Genomic DNA, 15,026 nt, shown 5'->3' on the forward strand with positions numbered 1-15,026 from the left:
CAACTCATGACTCTGAGATATTGAGCGGCTTTGAGTAGAGATGTAACGGAGACACTGAGACTTTGAGGCAGAATCTAAAAGGTGCCAAGATCTGTAAATTACCAAAGTCAATAGCCCCAAACCAAACAGCAGTGCTCCTATGTAGGTATATGCTTATTCATTGCTTCAATCATATTCGTTGAGCATTTACTGTGTGCAGAGCACTGTACTAAGCACTTGGAAAGTACAATTCAGCAATAAAGAGAAACGATCCCTGCCCACAGCGGGCTTACGGTCCAGAATGGGGGAGATAGACATCAAAACAAGGAAACAAGCATCGATACCATCAGTATAATTAAGTAGAATTATAGATGTATACACCTCAAAACAAGTAAACAGCATTAATACAAATAAATAGAATTATAGATACGTACATATATACACAAGTGCTATGGGGAGGGGAGGGGGTAGAGCAAAGGGAGCGAGTCGGGGTGACGGGGAGAAGAGGGGGAGCTGAAGAAAAGGGGGGCTTAGTCTGGGAAGGCTTCTTGGTGGAGATGAGCCTTCAGTCGAACTTTGAAGGGAGGAAGTGTGATTGTGCTCTCTCCTGCATACAGCACCTAGTATAGTGTTGTGCACCAGTAAGTACTTAATAAATACTACTAGTACTGATATGGGTAGGCACCTAAACAGCACCATTTGAAAATGTCCCCACAAGAGTGAATACTCCTTGTGTCCTGGAAAGGAGAAGCAACGTAGCCTAGTGGAAAGAGCATGGGCCTGAATCCCGCCTCCATCATTTGCTTGTTTTGTGACTTTGGGCAAGTCTCGTCTCTGTGCCTTTGTTGCCTCATCTGTAAAATAGGGATTAAATTACCTGTTCTCTTTCTTTGTAAAGCAACTATTAATCAATCGGTGGTATCGAGAGCTTACTGTGTGCAGAGGATTTTACTAAGCACTTGAGTAAGTACAGTAAAACAGAGATGGTAGATACGATCCCTGCCACAGGAACTTACCGCCTACTGTTATTAAGCAACTAAGGCATTCACCTTAATGTAGATGGTGTGGGGGGAAAGGAGCTTCAGCTGTGAATCTTCTGAGAAAGTGACACCACCCACTTGAAATGATCCATGAAGTTCTTAGAATATGTTGAACCGAGGGAGATAGTAGAGTGGACACCATCTTGGCTGAATTTTAAAAGCAAGTTGTTGAGGTTTTAGAGAGGGAATGGTGGAAGCAGAATCAAAATAACACATTAAAAGTGGTGACTGCTATCATCATTTATGCTAAAACACAGAGCTCCGTTGCACAATTTGGATGGAACACAATACAGTGATTAGGAAATGCTCAGTCAGTCACTAGTGTTTATTGACCATTTACTGTCTGCAAAGTATGGTACTAAGTACTGGGGAGAGTAGCAGCGTGGCTCAGTGGAAAAGGCCCGGGCTTTGGAGTCAGAGGTCATGGGTTAGAATCCCAGCTCTGCCACTTGTCAGCTGTGTGACTGTGGGCAAGTCACTTAACTTCTCTGTGCCTAGTTACCTCATCTGTAAAATAAGGATTAAGACTGTGAGCCCCACATGGGACAACCTGATTCCCTTGTGTCTACCCCAGCGCTTAGAACAGTGCTCTGCACATAGTAAGCGCTTAACAAATACCAACATTATTATTACAATAGAATAACTAGATGGGATCCTTACCCTCAAGGACCTTACAATTTTGCAGGAGAGACAGTCAAATAAATTCCAGAGAGGAAGCAACTGAATACCTCTTTGCCTTTTTCCCAAGTTTTCCACATTAATAGAGCATACTCAGATTATGCCCAAATAATCATGTAACAATAATAATAATAACTGTAGTATTGTTAGGTGCTTATTCTGTGCCAACCACTGTACCAAGCACTGGGGTAGATGTAAAACAATCAGATCAGGCATGATCCCTGTGTTCTACATGTGGATGAAAGTCTAGAGAAAAGGGAGAGCAGGATTTAATGTCCATTTTATACATGCCAATGGTGGTATTAAGTAATTGCTATGAACTGAGCACTGTACCAAGCACTGGGATAGATATGATAGAATCAGTTTGAACACAATTCCTGTCCCATTCGTGGCTCACAGTCCAAGAAGGAGGGACAACAGGTATTGAATTCCTATTTTTCAAATGAGTAGCCTGAGTCAGAGCAGAGTTAAGTGACTTGCCCAAGTTCACAAAGCAGGCAAGTGACAGAGCTGAAATTGGAACCCAGTCCTCTGACTCCCAGGCCACTGCCCTTTCCTGCTTCTTGGACTTTGAGCCCCATGTGGGACAAGGACCTTATCCCACCAGATTATCTTGAATCTACCCCAGTGCTTAATACAATGCTTGGCACATAGTGACCGCTTAGCAAATGCTAGAATTACTGTCATTTTGATTATTATTCCCCAAACCACTCCAACCAGAACAGCTGCTCAGGCCCAGAGAACACGAAAGCAAACAGGAGACTGGCATTTTTGTAGATTCCAAACCAAACTGTCTGCCCTGCTCTGAGCTTTAGAATTAAACACTCTATCAATCAATTGTATTTGAGTGTTTACTGTGTGCAGGGCACTGTACTAAATAAGCGCTTGGGAGAGTACAGTGTAACAGAGTTGGTGGATGTGTTCCCTTACCACCGTGAGCTTGAAGTCTAGAGGGGAAGACAGATAATAATATAAATAAGATACTAAGTACATAAGTGCTCTGGGGCTAAGGGAAGGGCGATTAAAAGGGTGCAATTCCAAGGACAAGAGTGCCCCAGAGGGGCGTGGGAGAAGAGGAAATGAGGGCCTAGTTGGGGAAGGCCTCTTGGAAGAGATAGGCTTTGAAGGTGGGGAGGGTGGTTATCTATCGGACATGAAGAGGGAAGGCGTACCAGACCATGGCAGGACATTGGTGAGAGGTTGGTGGCAAGGTAGACGAGATCCCAGTAGAATGAAAAGAAAGAGCTTTCCCAAAGAGAGTTGAAAAAAAAAGTGGCTTGGATGAGAAAATCTAGGAAGATTTGGAGAGTGTAAAAGTTTCCTTTACTCTAAAAGTGATTCTGTGAAAATAGCAAACAATAAATCAATTAATGGTATTCGCTGAGTAATTTACTGTGCCCAGAGCACTGAAGTAGACTCTTGGGAGAGTAGTACAACGGAACGGATAGGCATGAGCCCAGTCCTCATGGAATTTACAATCTAGTTGAAGATATCATCAGAATAGGAAATAACCTGAAAGTCAGAGAAAGCTAGTAAGTAAGGACGAAGCTGGTATAAGTGGGCAGTTAAGCGATTCATGTTTGTGTTTGTTGGATATCAGAAGAATCACTTCTAGATAACTCCCACCAACAAAAAATGTTTTCAAACTGCTTTCCTAAAGGAAAGGTTTAAATGGGAATAGTGTTGCAGGTCAATATCCATTGTTTTAAAAATCATCTTAAAATACAACCAAGAGTGCTTTTTCATACAAAAATGATGAGGCCGACATTTATGGCATTTCCATTGAAGCAGTTAAAAATGTTGGGGCTTGTGGAATTCAGATTTTGATTTTCATCCCAGTTTGGAGAGCAGAATGCTGTCTTTACCCTGAGAAAAAAGGAACTGTGAGCTAGGGAAACTGAAATTAAAGTAGTGGCCTTTCCACAGATTGGATTTTGCAATGACTCTGCTATTATTTCACAGGGTCATAGAATGTAATAAATATTCTTCAGCTTTTAGTTTGTATTCTGATATAGTAATTATGAATAGCAGTTTGTTAATTGCTTTCAAAACTTAATCCAATTGTTTTCCTAGAAGTAATTTCTGTGAAATTATCTTGATATTTTTCTGTGTTCAACTGTCTTCAATGAAAAAACTGGGTCATTATTAAGGCAAATATATTTTTAAATTTTTTAAAAAAGGACTTTTTAAATGATACCCTATTCCCAAGAAGTGCAGAGGATTTTATGTAATTTTTCCTTTGTCTGATGATTATTTCTTAAATCTGTTGATCCTTTGCATGCAGTTAATTCTGGTTTTCACATCTTCAATCATGTGCTTTAAGTTCAAAGTAATGTAATATACTGTACTTGTTCACAACTTTTATTTCAGAAAACAAATTGCATTTGATGATTCGATAGTCCGTGCCCCACCTTGGGCTCACAGTGTTCATCCCCACTTTGCAGATGAGGTAACTGAGGCACAGAGAAGTCAAATGACTTGCCCAAGGTCACACATCAGGCAAGTGGCATACCATTCCCATTAAGTGCAAAGAAGATTTAATTTTCTCTTATAGTAGGACAAGCTATAGTGAATTCTTCAATCTGTTTTTCGTCTGCGAGACGTCCATGTGGAATAGGGACTGTGTCCAATCTGATTTTACCTTGTATCTAGCCAAGTGTTTAGTACAGTGCTTGGTGCATAGTAGACAGTCAATAAATATGACCATTATAATAATCTGGGTTCTCAATGAGATTACGCTACTGTGCAAATCTCCCAAATCACATTTTCCAAGAAGAAAGCATATTTAAAGGATACTTTAAAATGTGCATATAGAGTAGGAAAATGATTACCTATCAGTGTAGCAGTAGGAGGAGTAATGGTATTTATTGGGCACTTACTGATTGCAGTTCTCTGTGTGATAAACCCTATGGAAAAAACAATTGTCACTATACATGTGTTCCATCCCCCAGAGATAGTACGCTTTTAACAAAACTATCAAGGGCCAAAATCCTGTATACTAATTTTAGGAGCAACTCATAACAGCCTAAAGAGGCTGGTAATAATAACAATAATCATGATACTTAAGTGCTTACTATGTGCCAAGCACTGTTCTAAGCACTGGGGTGGATACAGGTTAATCAGGTAGGACACAGTCCTGTGATGTGTTCCTATGTTGGGTCTAATTTTCACAGCATATAGACTGGACACACCACCGCCGTATACATCTTTCTGTGTAGCAGAAAACTCTTCCAACTCAACAGGAAAGCAACATTATTAGAAGTCTCTGAGGAAGTCGCCCTGATAGGGAGTACAATTATAAATGAACTAATGCCGCAATTAAAGAGAGTTGAGTTGAACATCAGGATAGAAACTGTGTAACATCTTGTTGGGGAAAAAAAAAGAACTTTCCCTGCAAAAAGCTCTTCTAGGATAAATAATGATTTGTGACACTGGTGATGACATTTCATTTCTTTTTCAGTAAAGTGTACAGAGCAGTCATTCTCATTGTATTGAATTAGGCATCTGGTCTACTGGGAGTGATTTATGGAGAAAAATATTTTTTGTGAATTATTTAGTAGAAAAACATCTGCTTTGAGCAAAATCGTATGTCACTACCTTCGAACATCCATATGTCTAAAAAGATTTCTCCAAGTTATCAATTAAAGTTTAGTCCACTGAGGATTATAAAGCTTACATGTAATTGATCCATTATGCCAGATGGATTATTTTATAAGCTTTTATTAGAAATTTGACTAGGAAGGAAAAAGTTATAATATCCTTTCTCACCTTCCAACTTTCTTCTTATTTTATTATTGTTATTGCAATTTGAGTTTCAGGACTGAAAACTTCCTGACTCTGGCTGCATTAGATCTGTTAAAGAAAAAGAAAATGAATTCTTAATGTCCTGCCTGATTTCAAACTGCTAATAGCATGATGACCTTTTTTTAATCAACAACAGTTATGATGAAATTATCTGGTTGTTATTTGAATTAAAAAAAACCATCAGCCACCTTAAAAACATGAGAAGCTTCAAAACTTTTCCTCTCTCTGTTGCACAAAATAGCATCAGTCAGTGGCAGTGGTATATCCTATCCATGCTGTTTCCACTGGACCACACTTTCTTCTGAGTTTCTTTAGCAGAAGACTTGTGGCAGAAGTTTGCAACTCCTTTTGGTTTCTCTCTGTCCCTTGAAGCATCCATTTTTAAGACAGTTATCTTCATTGTGGAACAATATAGTAGTCCCATTTCAGATAACAGTAGTTTTTATCCCCAGAAATGGTTAAATTGCTTTCAGCAGGGAAGCATCAACTCTTTGTTCATGTGAGTGGGTGCTCCTGAACTCTGACCCAAGAGACCTTAATCCAGGAGTGAGAAATGTGAGATAACTTTACCTTTCAGAGTTGTGTCTAGCCTTTAGCATCCATGCTGTTTGTTTAATCACTGGGGGCAGAGGAGAATTGTTTTGCTAAAAAGAGTAATGAATCACCAAAGCTTAGCATTGCCCTCTTGAACGTCATCTTGGCCTGACAAACTCTTTCATGTGAAGTTCATCCTTTGTTGGGAATGAATGATATAAAGGGCACAAGAGATAATGAACATTTGGTTTCCTTCCTTGTAGACCTGTCAAGAGTGGTCCCAAGTATGAAGGCAAAATTGTTCCTATCAAACGTATCTGCCTTTTAAGCTACAGTAAGTTTTACTGTATCAAGTGTTTTCACTCTATTTTGGGTAGAGCATGGCTGCAGAGTTAGGGGGTTGTTCTTCTACTGGCACATTTCGGTCTAAATAGACTGCAAGGCAGTGTGGAGCGAACTGATTGTGGGCATGTGTGCAGCGCTAGGCTCAGCATGAGAACGAAACATGAGTTTTCCTTGACACAAGTTGATCAAGAAGGCAACTTCACATGGTAGAACTGGCCATTTGTTTCTATTTGGAAATTTTCCAGTGTGGTCTAGATTAAAAGTGCCATTCATCTTAACTCATAAGGTCTTAAGTCTAGGATTTCCGGGATTCAGTCAGTCAGTCATCCAATCAATAGTATTTAGTGAGCTCTTGCCACTTTAAGCTCTTGGAAAAGTACAGTGCATTGGAGTCGATGGGCATGATTTCATCATAAATTCAAGAATTCCAGCACTGTCTCCCTACCCTGTTTGCCCCCTAAGCAATTAGGTTATCAGATCCCCCAACACACTTTAGCTCCCATATACATATCTTTAAACATCATTGCTTCCCCCTACTTGTAATTTATCGTAGTTTCCTTACTAAACTGTAAGCTCCTTGAAAGCTGTGATTGTGTCTACTAGTTCTATGTCTACTCAATCTATCTCCCCCTTCCAGTTGTTTAGTGCAGTGATCTGCACAGCGTAAACACTCAATTAATACTACTGAGTGATTGAATTTGCATTGTTTCAGTATTTTCTGCCCACACCTACATAACCTTCATTTATTCAGCCACTGTTTTCATCTAGCTGAATTCCACCAAAAAAAGAATAAAATACGCTCACTGTGGGCAGGGAGTGTATCTGCTTACTGTTGTATTGTACTTTCCCAAGTGCTTAGTACAGTACTCTGCACACAGTGAGTGCTCAATAAATATGATTGAATAAGTGAATGAATGAAAATATTAGTACCAGTGAGGAAAATTGGTCCTCATGAGTGGGATTTGGGCCCCTTGAGTACCCAGTCTTGAGGAAATCCTCAGACTGCCTCAGTTTGCCAAATTGCCTTTGCTACTTTTCAGTTGAGTTGCACAGTACCTTCCCTGTACTCACCACAATCTGAGGTAAGTGGTCTTGTTGATCGCATCTCTGTTGAACTTCAGGCATCACTGGCTTGACTTCCTAAATAGTTAAAGAGCTGCAGGCTGAGAGGCCCCAGAGCATCCCATAGAGCTGTCTGAGCTGGGATCACCCATCGAGTTCAAAAGGACCTCCCAGGAGCTCTGCTAAGGCGAGAAAATGGTCTCCCATTGAAGACAGTTGGAGTTCAGCCAGGCTGAACCAGGGCCAAGCCCATAAGCTATGTCATCTTGCTATTTACTGTTACAAAGCAGTAGAAATCTGGGGAAAAGGAAGGATAGGAACCACACAAGAGAATTTCAAAGTATTAAGTTCAGAATTCCCTTTGCAGACCCTAATTCAAGCTTAAATATTGCTCCCGGTTAACATCTTGCAACGATTCTATCTGAATCTGTTCCCCTAGTTGAAATTCAGCTATCAAAGGCAACTCAACCCATGCCAGTAGCTGAAGACAGAATCCCTCCCACTTGCAGGAATGGATTTTTATTCCTATTCTAGTATACTTCAGCTTCTCTAATTCACACTGTAAAAATAATTTAAGTGGACTTAATCAGAGTTTGGGGCAATTCCATATTGGATTGAAATGGCAATACAATTCAACCCACATCTCAAGGTTTACCTTTTCACGACAGGTTTAAACCTATGTTTCCTTTGACCAGATGCCCACATCCAAAGTTGGAGTAATTTAGCAATTTGATGGAATTAGTATTGAAAGCAGAATGTTTTGGGGAAGAAAGTTCTGGAATGCCTTCCAGTTATACACATCATTTACAAGCGTACAAATGATTTAATAGTCAGGCTGCCTAGATTCATTTGCATTTACCGTTCAGTTTGGGACATAAAGGGTGGATCCCAGGTAATTAGGATTTTGCTTGTTAAAGAGTTTCATCCAGACTGTCTTCGTGCTACTGAAAGTATATGTACATATTTTCAGGAAAACGTTTGTATGCACATAAATATATTCATATGAACGTAAACTTCTGTTTGTTGCATAGTTTGGAAATGGATGGGGGGAAAGCGTTATGAATCAGTGCACATTGAGGGCGACCTTTGTTCCAGTTGGTGGGTCTGTGGTCTGCAGAAGAGGTAGTGAAAGGGCTGCCCGCTTGTTAAGCACCTGTAGCCTAAGAAGCAGAATGGAATGCCCATTCTGTGGGGAAAATAGGTCTCTGAACTGGACTACCCCTCCATTTAGTTACTAGAAGAAGCTTGAACTGGTGGAAAAAGCATGGGCTCAGGAGTCACTGAACCTAGTTTCTGCCAATTATCTGCTCCGTGGCCTTCAACAAGTTACTTAACTTCTCTGTGCCTCATCTGTAAGATGGGGTTCGATACCTGTTCTCCCTCCCCTGTTGCCTTTGAGGGACCAGGACTGTATCTGACCTGATAATCTTTATTTTTCTTGCTTTATGGTATTTTTAAGCACTTACTATATGCTGAGCACTGTACTAAGCGCTGGGGTAGAGATAAGCTAGACAGGTTGGATACAGCCCCTGGGCCACATGAGGCTAGCAGTCTTAATCCTCATTTTACAGATGAGGTAAATGAGGCACAGAGCAGTTAAGTAACTTGCCCAAGATCACACAGCAGACAAGTGGGTGAGCTGGAATTAAAACCCAGGTCCTTCTGATTCCCAGGCCCGTGCTCTATCTACTATACAGAGCAAGCACTTGTATAGATGCTGCTCTTGCTTCTTCCCCAGCACCTAGTACAGTGCTTGGCACATAGTAAGTGTTAAACAAAAACTATTATTATTATTATTATGATCAGCTTCACTAGGGGTAGTCCTGAGAGTTTCCTATAAGGGCTGTAAAGACTCAAAATGCTGACTTTCAGACCTGTTCACTCTTTGAAGTTTGATCCCTCTCTGTCATCACCCCTCCTAAAACCCCTGGTCTCATTCTCACCCCCTCCCTCAAAATGAAAAGTTGTTCATGATGGCAGTAGCCGATAAAATACTCTGTATAGCTTCACAGGGGTATCCCCATAGCAGTCATCAGCGTTCAGGAGCTCAGTGGTGAGTAATTCAAAGGAACTGTAATGATGCGCTCAATCTGAATTGAAAGGGTCTGAGGGAAGATCGGAAGTGTTTGGTGACAGCAGCTTCTAGATATCTCGTAGCGAACTTGCTGCCTGGTTAGTAGAATATTTGGAACAGGACTGGACCAAGAAGGCAAGCCTGATTTCCTTAGTTGGTGATGGGCAAATATTCCAACTTTAGCCATTTTTGGTTAGATTTTGAGTAAACCCAGTTTGCAGATTGGAGTTACACAGGAACATAAGAAATGCTGTACTAAATCAGCTGAATGGCCCATACAACCCAGCAATCTGTTTCCAGCAGCAGCCCCGAAGAATGCTTGTAAGAATGTGCATTATTTACCTTCATTCACATCTATCCTTATGGTGGATGTGTAGTTTCTTTCATCCCTAGGTTTTCTAGTTACTAAACTTTTTCTTCCTCATTATAGCCCTTCTTTGCTTGAATGTATTAAATCCTTTCTTAATTATATTTTCTGCCTCCACAGCTTCCTGGGGTACTGAATTTTATATACTGTACTTAACACCTGCTGTGACTGAAAGAAGTGTTTTCTTTTGTTCATCTTGAACCTACCACTTTATAACTCCACTGGGGGCTCCCCAGTCCTCTTTTAAGCTTTCCTGTAGTTCTTGACGATTTGTAGTCTTCAGTCATGCTCTTCCAGCCTATCAGGCAGAAGAGTCCTAATATTTTCACTCACTTCATGCAAAGAAGCTGTTCATTTTGATTATATAAATCTGTACCTTTGCTTCCTCTACCTAAGATGCGGCAAAGAGAATTCCATGCAGTATTTCCATGCAGCATTCCAAGTGAATATGTGTCATACTTTTCTAATGGTACAAAGCTATGTTGAACATCTTATTTGCAGGACCCTCCTGATCACGTCCAGATTTCTCTTTGGCTTTTCAGGAGGCCGAAACTCAACGTAGTGTTGGATGGCTTCAGAAAGGTGCCAGGATTAGTTTCAAAAATGCAACGTATTTAATGTCTGTCCTTGGAGAAGATGGGAGTATTTTGAAAGATACATATTTATGGGTAAATTAGCAATTCGTATTTGAAAAATTAAGTTGTAATTTATGTATATCCTTTTCATAAAGTATATACTTGAAAATAATCATTATGATTATTGTAATTTTTAGGAACATTCCTGTCTGACCTTTCAGATCCTTAATGACATACGTGTCTTGTCACCTAATGATTAAAGATACAGAGATTTAATAATGAAAACATTAAAATGAATGAGTAATCTATAAGGGCAGCCATGCTTGTTGAAATTAATATTATGCAATCATGCTAGCTAAAATGAAAATGGAAGTTTCAAATTAAGTTTAACCAAGGAAGATTTATATTGTCATGTAGAGTGTATTTTAATGAGGTTTAATTAGTCCTGGATAGATGTTTTTGAACAACCTTGCAGAATTTTAACAATGTATTAATTGTAAAATAGATGTTTTTGAGCCACCTCATGGAATTACAGATAGCTAATGATTAATTATATGAGCAGCCACAGCAATTAACATCTTTCTAAGTTTATCAATTTTTCTATGCTGAATTTTTTTGTGTGTGATTTATGTAGGATCAAATTAAATATAGGGTCATCGGGAAGTTATTTGAATAAACTTCATTCCGTTCAATTCAGTAAGCTACAAAAAACACATCTCACTCAACCAAATTTTAGAAATTACCAAAATGAAGCATTGAAATGTATATCAGTTTCTGAAAAATAAGTTAATCAGACTAAATTAAGAGCTGCAGATGCCTAATAACAATAACAGCTGCGGTACGTGTTAATTGCTTACTATATGCCAAGCACTGTATTAAGCACTGAATCTAGATACAATATAATCAGTCCCTGCCCCACTAGTGGCTCGCAGACTAAATAGAGGAGGACAAGTACTGAAACCGTATTTTATGTGTAGAGAAACTGAGGCACAGGGAAATTAAGTGACTTGCCCAAGGTCACACAACAGGCAAGTGGCATAGTCAGGATTAGAACCAGGTCCTCTAACTCCTAGAACTGTTTCTAGTTTCTAGCTGCTTCTGGTAGCAAACTGGAGTGGAGGTCTACTTCGAAGAGCTAATGGCCCCATGCAATGGACAACTTGAATGGGCAACTGACTCCACTTCTGTCTAAGCCTATGGCTGCTATGAAAGGTCTCCAACAAGCCAGCGCTCGTATGAAGACACATGCTATGAAAGGACTAAGGCTAGTAATTAGAATCCACATTTCGGCCGATATCCAACAACGATGATAATAGTAAGAATTGTGGTAATGATTAAGCAGTTATTGTAAGTCAAGTACTGTTCTACGCATTGGGATACATGCAAGGTAATCAGGTTGGACCCTGTCCCGTGTGGGGCTCACAGTCTTAGTCCCCATTTTACAGACGAGGTAACTGAGGCACAGAAAAGTTATGCGACTTGCCCAAGGTCTCACAGCAGAGCTGGGATTAGAATCCGCACATCCTCTGACTTCCAAGCCCATGCTGTTGCCACTAGGCCATGGTACCTGGTGGGCATCTCCGATCTGATGGTGGTATATCTACCCAGTGCTTAGCACAGTACTCAGTACTTAGTGAGTTCCGGACAGATACCCCAATTATCATTATTATTATATAATTGCGTGCCGAATCCATTGAAGCGAAGATATGATCAATATTTCTTCATTGGAATTGGATTGACTGCACTGCAGGGTCATGTTTTTTGTGATCCATTTTGTCTCTTGATGGCAAACAGGATGTGTAAAAAACATGGAACCACTCAAAAAGGTGGACCTTGGGTGTGTAAACTGTAAGCCCATTGTGGGCAGGGAACATATGTATCTATTGTACTCTCCCAAGCACTCAGTACAGTGCTCTGCACACAGTAAGTGCTCAATAAATATGATTCATTGATGGAGTAAAACCAGTCATATGAAAACCTGGGCACTACACCTTCTGTATCAGCTTACTGTCAGACTGTTAAGCTCGCTGTGGGCAGGGAATGTGTCAATTATTGTACTCTCCTAAGAGCATAGTACAGCACTCAAAATTCAGTGTAATAAATACGATTGACTGACTGGTGTCCTATTGGCATCACTCTGTCAGTGTTGGTATTTGTTAAGCGCTTACTATGTGCAGAGCGCTGGAGTAGAGACAGGGTCATTAGGTTGTCCCAAGTGAGGCTCACAGTTAATCCCAATTCTCCAGATGAGGGAACTGAGGCACAGAGAAGGTTTGGTTTTCTACTCCTTTGCCTATCCTTCCTTCAAAGGACAAATTGTTGATGTTTCCTGTTGAAAACAACAGTGCTGTTAAGTGTATTACAGTAAAGGGGGCATGCACAATGCCACTCAAATTCTTGTCTTGCCAGTTCAGTTCCTACCGGGGCACACTACACAATGAACGAGTAGGCAGGCAGGGGTGGAACATGTTGTGAATTGCATGCAATGTTTTTTTCTAATGGATGGGACGCACTTTACAGTTGAAACCACCATAGCAAAGGACGTAGGCTGTACCACTGAGTCATAACGTCAGGCTGTTGAGTTAATGCCCCTTGCCAAGTAAGTTGGTTAATATTTCTGGGTCCCAGTGGGGACCTGTTGACTTTGGGGAACCCTCTTGCTGTGGTTTTCCCCCAGAATCTTCACGATTAATCATGCAACCCCAGAAATATGCCCCGACTTGCAGAGCTCTGTCTATGTATCTAGTAGTGGTTGGTAATCTCTAAAGATACTACCGCTGTTGCTGAAATTCAGCTTTGAGTCCACATGTGATTGAAATAGCAGGAGCGGGACCCACAATCCCACAGTGTCTGGCACATAGCGCTTAACAAATATCCTCATTCTCATCACTCACACTATGGGCCCAAACAGGCTCTTGCACCGCCTGCTGTTGTTACTCTTTCCCCTTCTTGTTTCCCATTTTTTTCAGAGCCTTTGCTCTTAAAAGAGCCACTCCTTTTTTGATATAGTATGCTATGCGAGTCGGTCCTTAACAGTTAATTCCAGTTTCCAGTTGGGATGCAGTTTCATATGAGACTTTGTTTAACCACATCCTCAAAAATTTCCTCTGCTATCTCTGCTTTCAGTCTTAATTTCAGCTCACCCCCCTTCCTAGACTGCAAGCCACATGTGGGACAGGGATTGTGTACAACGTGATTATTTTGTCTCTACCCCAGGGATGAGTACAGTGCATAGTTAAGCACTTAGCAAATAATGTTAAAAAAAACAAACAAACAAGGACTGTACAGCTGTCGTTTGAAGAATTTTGCCGTCATTCATTCTCCTCTTGTGTCCCCTTGCCTAAGACTAACACTTGGTTTATCTAATCCCCAGACCCTGTTCTTTCCACAGGACTAACAGCAAGACTTTTGAACAAGCTACTGCCTAGTTAAGAGAATTCTGAGAAAGCTTTGGTTCTCTATAAACAATGGAGCTTCTTGATCATGGCTATAGTATTTTCGAGACCAGAAATGCTTTTAATCTCTTCATTTGGGGAACAATTAAAAAGTCTTGGCTCACATAAAAACTTTTATTCAGACTTTTTCACGATATTTCTTATTGATGTATATAAAATTTAGGGTGAAGCTACACCTTCCAAGCAGACTTTGTGCTATTTTTGAAAGAAAGCCCTGTTGAATTGTATCCAATATCTGAACCATTGTCTAGAAAGCATTTCTGGTCTTCACAGGTTTCCATTTACAAGCTTGCCACTGGTAGGGCTAGGTTCACAAATGGATTGTTGAATGGTACTGCAGAACTTCAAGAAGGTGTCAATTTTATACACATCACAAGGAGCTGCAATGTGTTGAGAATACATTACTTGCTTTGCTGTGAGTTGATCTTGGAGTCTTTCTCAGTAACCCTCATTGAAAGGAATAATGCGTGAGAGACCATGAACATCTAGAATTTGATACGGTCCCTACCAGGAGCTCGCAGTCTAATTATGGAGCCTATGTCAGAAACAAGAGCGAAGGCGTGCAAACGGACCTATTAACTCTAGGTTATTCCATTTTGACCTTCATTAACTTTGTTATTTTCCCTTTGATATTTTTATTCTAAAATATGCTTTCATCTTTTCATGCATTCAAGGTTTTTTTTTTTCCTTTGAGCAAATTCCAAGAGTACCCATGAATGCCTATTCTGGGCAGTGGGATCATTTCTAACCTTCATTTTTTCACCACAGTATCAAGTAGATCCAAGTTCAAAGTTCCCCTCTGACATCAAATAAAGCTCCATACTCTGATCTGACTTTGCAGGAACAAGGAGTAAGACAAAAAATGAATTTAATAGGCAAGACTTTGATGGAAAGTTCTATTAATTTGCAAAGATGTCCAGGACTAGGAATACCTCTGAACTGGCACATTCAAGTAGCGTGGTCTTTGGAATTTCAAAAAACATCAGCTCAGTAGGGCAGAGAGTAGAGTAAATGGTGGTTTAAGGATTATCAAACACGTAGTTTAATAAATGGCATGCTTCACTGATGCCCAAGTTGCTTCTTGAATTTAATACCTTGGTTCAGATTTAAACT

The 15,026-nt window shown here is 40.2% G+C and overlaps 1 protein-coding gene across 2 annotated transcripts in view; it reads left to right on the forward strand.

Annotated features, from left to right (window-relative positions):
• MDGA2 (MAM domain containing glycosylphosphatidylinositol anchor 2) overlaps positions 1-15,026 on the forward strand; it is a 434,436-nt gene that overhangs the window by 257,207 nt on the left and 162,203 nt on the right. Inside the window, exons 1-2 of one of the 2 annotated variants that reach the window (XM_007662937.1) lie at positions 9,888-9,892; positions 10,231-10,232. The exons of the other annotated variant lie outside the window; for it this stretch is intronic. The gene's annotated coding sequence lies outside the window, so the exon portion shown is untranslated. Of the gene's footprint in view, positions 1-9,887; positions 9,893-10,230; positions 10,233-15,026 lie in introns of those variants that run through there. 2 annotated transcript variants of the gene reach the window in all.

Source organism: Ornithorhynchus anatinus, chromosome 14 (genome assembly GCF_004115215.2).
Source record: "Ornithorhynchus anatinus isolate Pmale09 chromosome 14, mOrnAna1.pri.v4, whole genome shotgun sequence".
Classification (NCBI taxonomy): domain Eukaryota; kingdom Metazoa; phylum Chordata; class Mammalia; order Monotremata; family Ornithorhynchidae; genus Ornithorhynchus; species Ornithorhynchus anatinus.